Source organism: Haliaeetus leucocephalus, unplaced genomic scaffold (assembly GCF_000737465.1).
Source record: "Haliaeetus leucocephalus isolate CR32 unplaced genomic scaffold, Haliaeetus_leucocephalus-4.0 Scaffold251, whole genome shotgun sequence".
Classification (NCBI taxonomy): domain Eukaryota; kingdom Metazoa; phylum Chordata; class Aves; order Accipitriformes; family Accipitridae; genus Haliaeetus; species Haliaeetus leucocephalus.
Genome location: NW_010972687.1, coordinates 11701773 through 11707772, shown reverse-complemented (window position 1 = coordinate 11707772; position 6000 = coordinate 11701773).

The window sequence follows — 6000 nt, the reverse complement described above, 5'->3', positions numbered from 1 at the left end:
TGAAAAGATTTCCCACAACTAAAATATCAGAAACTCTCGGAAAATTGCCATGTCTAATACTACGAAAAAGGCTGAGGTAATGGTGATTCTCCCCCTCTACTCTGCTCTGGTGAGACCCCACCTGGAGTACTGTATTCATCTCTGGGCGCCCCAACATAAGAAGGACATGGACCTATTGGAGTGGGTCCAGACGAGGGCCACGAAGATGATCAGAGGACTGGAGCACCTGTCCTATGAAGACAGGCTGAGAGAGTTGGGGTTGTTCAGTGTGGAGAAGAGGAGGCTCCAGGGAGACCTTAGAGCAGCCTTCCAGTACCTAAAGGGGGCCTGCAAGAAAGCCAGAGAGGGACTTTGTGCAAGGGCGTGTCATGATAGGACAAAGGGTAATGGCTTTAAACTGAAAGAGTGTAGATTTAGATTAGATGTAAGGAAGAAGTTCTTGACTGTGAGGGTGGTGAGGCACTGGAACAGGTTTCCCAGAGAGGCTGTGGATGCCCCATCCCTGGAAGTGTTCAAGGCCAGGTTGGATGGGGCTTTGAGCAACGTGGTCTAGTGGAAGGTGTCCCTGCCCATGGCAGGGGAGTTGGAACTAGGTGATCTTTAAGGCCCCTTCCAACCTAAACCATTCTATCATTCTATGATTCTATGAGAATTTCATTCCCATTGGTACTGAATTACAGTTTAGTCTCCAAATGTCCTCCAAGCAAGTCTGAATTTTGGTCAGCCTTTTTTATACTCTAGTTGACTGAAGTGGGATGACTAGCAATTACACCCTTTGTTCCCACTGTTGTTTGCCGGCATGTGCTCGGTCTCCCTGATCTCTTTCTTCCGCTAACCTTAGCTAGAAAGTCTGGGGAGGAAAATGTCAACTTAACATAAAGGCTTCACCTTACGTTATTATTCTGTGTTAAGCATTACTGCACCTAAGCAGCAGCTTTTGAATGCTTAGTCACTGGAATCCGGGAAAGCTACAGAAATTCAGTTATACTTGTATCTTGTAATAAACTATTTTGCTCAATATACCTCATTAGGCACACTTTTGCAATGAACTGACATAATTGGATCTTATACTAACCTAGCTGTTATAATAGTTGTAGTTGATATGCTAGCACTTTGAGGTTGGTGTTGACTGTTAGGTTCTTTATCTGAAAAGCAAAATGCATACAAAAGTGTTTGGTTATTGACTTGCTTGTTGTTATTGTACTGGAGCTCTATTAATAGCATTGTTATAAATCTGTTCTAAAAAAGTAAAAGCATAGCAATCAGAATGCAATAAATCAGAATGTGATATAGCCTTTTGTACTAAATAAAGCAGCAAGGGGCCATTGCTCAAGTCAAATTTGACCATAAATTTTAAGTCCACTAAGAATTACTGCTTTATGACTCAGGCCAATAAGGTCACTTAAAATCTGCTTAAAAGCCTTGTTACAGTAACATAATACAGTATATAACTTGCCTCTTTTGTTTATGAAGCAGTTTCACAAAGTCCTGGGAAACCAAGTGACTGAAAGTTTGCAGTAGCCTTTGTGTCATGGAAAGTGATGGGTAGAAATATGGGTTATGGTAAGGGAATTCAGTCCTGTGACTACTTGAGTTGCTGTGCTGTGGCAATGATACATGTTCTTCAAAGCTGACTTTTGCAGTCTATGAATCTCCTCCTTCATCATTATCATTTAATTTCACTTTTGCCATTTTGTAGACCTTTTCTTGGAAGGGGATTTATGCCAGTTAAGGACTCCATCTGCTACTGTTCTTTTCTAAAACGCCTGCTAGCAGTTGTAAGCATGTGAGAATTGCAGTGCCAGATACTCAATTCTGACTTCTCTTTCAATTTCTGCATAAGCTGTGAAATTTAGATTCTTTTACGAGTTTTGGAAGGAGGGCTTGGATTGTTTGTATTCTTATTTTTGTGCAGAAGAGGAGAAATATAGGAGGGAGAAATATGTGTATGTAGTACAGCCTGTTTTATTTCCTTTATATGCACAATAATTTTTTTTCTGTTCATTTTTTATATTTAGATTGACATGTCATGTTTGCGTGTTCAGGTTTACCACTGCTCCTCTCTGTTATGAAGACTAGTATATGTTGTGTTTGTGAGGCAAGTATAAGGAGGAAATGGAGTTAATTTACCTTGTGTTATTACTAAGATTTCCTGTATTAGCAGTTTGACTGGCTTTTAGTTTTATTGGAGGTAGATATGTTTATAAATATAAAGAGCATTTTCTTTTTTTGAGGAATAATTTACTATTTATGTTTTTCCAAGTAGGAGAAAATGCAAATAATATATAATTTCATTTAATAAATAAACAAAATGAAAATAAATACTCTTAGAATATGTTTCAGGTATGACTCTCATTATCCTAGGAGGCATCTTAACAGGCTTTTCTAATGATACTTTTCTTGTGAAGAGTCATACTAGCAAAAATGATGTCTCTGCATGTTGCATAGTCAGGAGGTGCTCATGGACAGCCAAGTAACTGAGCAGAGCACTTAATAACCTATTATCTGTACAGTGCTTACTTTATCAAATGCGTGAGGTTAGGTATTTCAGATTAATATATACAAGACAGAATACACTGACAGAGCAGAGAAAAACAGATTAGCCAAGAGTGACAAGGTTGAGGGCAATATATCAATCAGTTGGCTTTCTGGGTCATGCTAGTTTTAAATATTTGAGAAGCCATTCCAAGAGTAGTACACAGTTCTTTGTTTTGTTTTAGATCTTTGCTCAGATCTTATCTACATTCATAGAGCTGGACTGTAAATCACCAAGTCTCTTTCATGTTGGCTGCTTTGTAGAAAACCTAAGAGTCAGTAAGTAGTTGACGTAGTGGAAGATCCAGAGAAACTTTTTCCCAGTGTATTCTTAATTTCAAGTCTAGCAGTAGAAAGTGCAGGGCATGCAAATAACCACTCCAGTCTTTTCAGAGATACATTTCTTCAGTGCCACAGCATATAACTAATGGTTAAGTTGTGGTTAGCATCACACTTGGTGCTTTGGACAGAATTCCCTAAGTATTTTCCCAAAGCATGGGAACATGCATACTGGGAAAAATAACCTCCGGTACCTTTAGTAACACAGTAACTGCTACATGCAGTACTCTGTCAATGCAGGTACTCTGCCAAGATTTAAAGATTTGGCTGTAGTTTAATTTTGTTGTAGGAAGATGTAGATTCTCACATACTCCCAAAGAGTGAGGAGGAAACAGCTGGGTACTCACCAAAAAAATATGTTGTAAATAACAAACATTTTAAAAAGGTAAGTGCTGAGAAATTAATGCCTGATAGTACTGGAGAAGAAAAAGCTCTGTTTTCACAAAACTGGTGGCAGATGTAATAAACTTTCTTGGTCTTCGGTACCATGATAGATCACGTCTGACTACTTTAATGATGGCATGTCTGTGACTGCTAGCAAAGATAGCTAGTGGTTGCTAATTTTTATGGTAGTCTTTTGTCATGTAAATGTTATTTACTATAAATGAGGCTGAGCCCCCAGGCAACCGTCAGATAACTATTTCTATTGCTGTGAAGCTTTGTCAGGTTAAATTCAAGCAACTGGGCTTATTTCATAACAGGAAATCTATCCTTTTGATAGGAAACAATCTGTTGGCCTCGTATTAATGTTGAGTAGCGTGGGTGGGCAGCAAAACCGTCAGACGAGTGAGAAGAAATGCACTCTGCTTTGCAGTTATCTTCAGCCAACTGTCTTACACTGTTGTGAGTTTTCTGCTTCCACCCTGCTTGACTGGGCATTCTCCTGTCACTCCTACAGCTTGGCTCCTTTCAATCTTGACAGAGCCCCTGACCTGTCCGTGCTGAGCTCAGACTGCCATCTTCTCCATTTCTGGCAGTTCCCTCTCTGAATCAGCTGCTGTGCCAAGTAACGCAGATCACAGCCTGTGCAGTAGCGCAGAATGAGCTGGTAATTATCTGGTGGGCTCTGTACCAGCCAGACCTGGGAAATTCTCATAGTGCAGGGAAAGTGGTTTGACTGCATGTGCAATCAAGGATGGAGAGATTTGATTCTACTTCTTTTTTAATACCATTGTCATGGTTTAACCCCAGCCAGCAACTAAGCACCACACAGCTGCTTGCTCACTGCCCTCACAGTGGGAGGGGGGAGAGAATTGGAAGAGTAAAAGTGAGGAAACTCATGGGCTGAGATAAAGACGGTTTAATAGGCAAAGCAAAAGCCATGCACGCAAGCAAAGCAAAACCAGGAATTCATTCACCACTTCCCATGGGCAGGCAGGTGTTCAGCCATCTCCAGGAAAGCAGGACTCCAGCATGCGTAATGGTTACTCGGGAAGACAAATGCTGTAACTCTGAACATCCTCCCCTCCCTGTCCCTCCCCACCTTCCAGCTTTGTATGCTAAGCAATGATGTCATGTGGTCTGGAATATCCCTGTGGTCAGTTGGGGTCAGCTGTCCCCACAGTGTCCCCTCCCAACTTCTTGTGCACCTCCAACCCACTTGCTGGTGGGGTGGGGTGAGAGGCAGAAAAGGGCCTGACTCTGTGTAAGCACTGTGCAGCAGTAAATACAACATCCCTGTGTTATCAACACTGTTTCCAGCACAAATCCAAAACATAACCCCATACCAGCTACTATGAAGAAAATTAACTCTATCCCAGCCAAATCCAGCACACAGAGGAAACGCAGTTAATATTTTAGAATATATCCACTATTGAGAATAAACGAGCATTTGCAGTTAAAAAGTTGCCCATTAAGCTTAGCAGTTTTTTGTCTTTCCATTGCACAGTGAGTGCCAACTATGCATAAGTTGCTTCCATGTACATCACACAACATGGGACACTTCCGTTGAAGCTTCGTTATCAAACAAAAGTCTTAGATTCCTACAAGTGCCTAAAATGATGTCATTTCTTAATGGTATTCTCTGCTCTAATGGCTGCTTTGATTGCTGTGTATAGAGTTGTATTCTGGTTCTAGCATCCTCTTCTGCTGACTGGAGTTAGCAGTCTTTTTCTGTATTTCAGAGCTAATGCAGTTTTAAAGCTGTCCATAACTAACATGAAGGAAGGCAACAGCTTACACATTTGGAACAAGTTTTTTGGCAATTGCTCACAGTTGTTACAAAAAGTTCATATATGAGGACACTTAGATTGGCATGGTTGGCTTTTGCTTGCAAAAATTTATGGTAATGTATAACACAAGTAAGTAATACCTGGGCAAATATTTGCTTAAGGATAATGAAAACCACAGCTGTCCACTTTGATTAAGTAAACAGTGGTTGTAAGGGTCTGTATCAAATATAAAAGTAACATTTGTATCTGAGCAGAATACATGCTATGTATATTTTTAAATGTTGAAACATAATAAAATGCATGAAAACAGAATACAAGTATGTCCCAATTTTAATTCTCATTGTGAAGAACATTCTTCTTCCTTAAAACACAATCTTTTCCAATCCCAAAGCTTGAGGTATCTGCATTATGGCTCAGAAGTGTTAGAAATGAAGAGCAGCATGTTTGGCCATTGCTTGGAGTGGCTGTTGACTTTTGTGTGCTTTGCACTTCAGGGGTGGAACCAGCCAATTTTCCAGCAGTAAATGCTGCTCGTTCCACACAGCTTGTTCCACTCCCATCTATGATTATGACTGCAATAGCTTACTCACAGACGTGAGCTTTTTGTTGCATTTGTTAAGAGGCTATCGCTTCAAGTGAGTGCTTTTCTGAAAACACATCTGAAATCTCAGCTGTGGTTGCATGTGACTTAGCCAAGATTTGCTCAATATATGAGCAAGAATTTGAGGTCATGGCTCAGTGCTATGAGCTAACCTTGCAATCTAAAATTAGGTTGTGTGTGTTGTTTCTCACTTACATGTCATGAAAACAGGTGTTTTACAGCCACGGTATTTTGATCATGTAGAAGCAAAACTGACCCATGCAATAATCAAAAAACTATGTCAGTCCTGCTGTCACAGTAACAAAAAGGTGAGAAAGTCTGTAGTTTGCAAAATAGGAGTTTATACATGCAAGA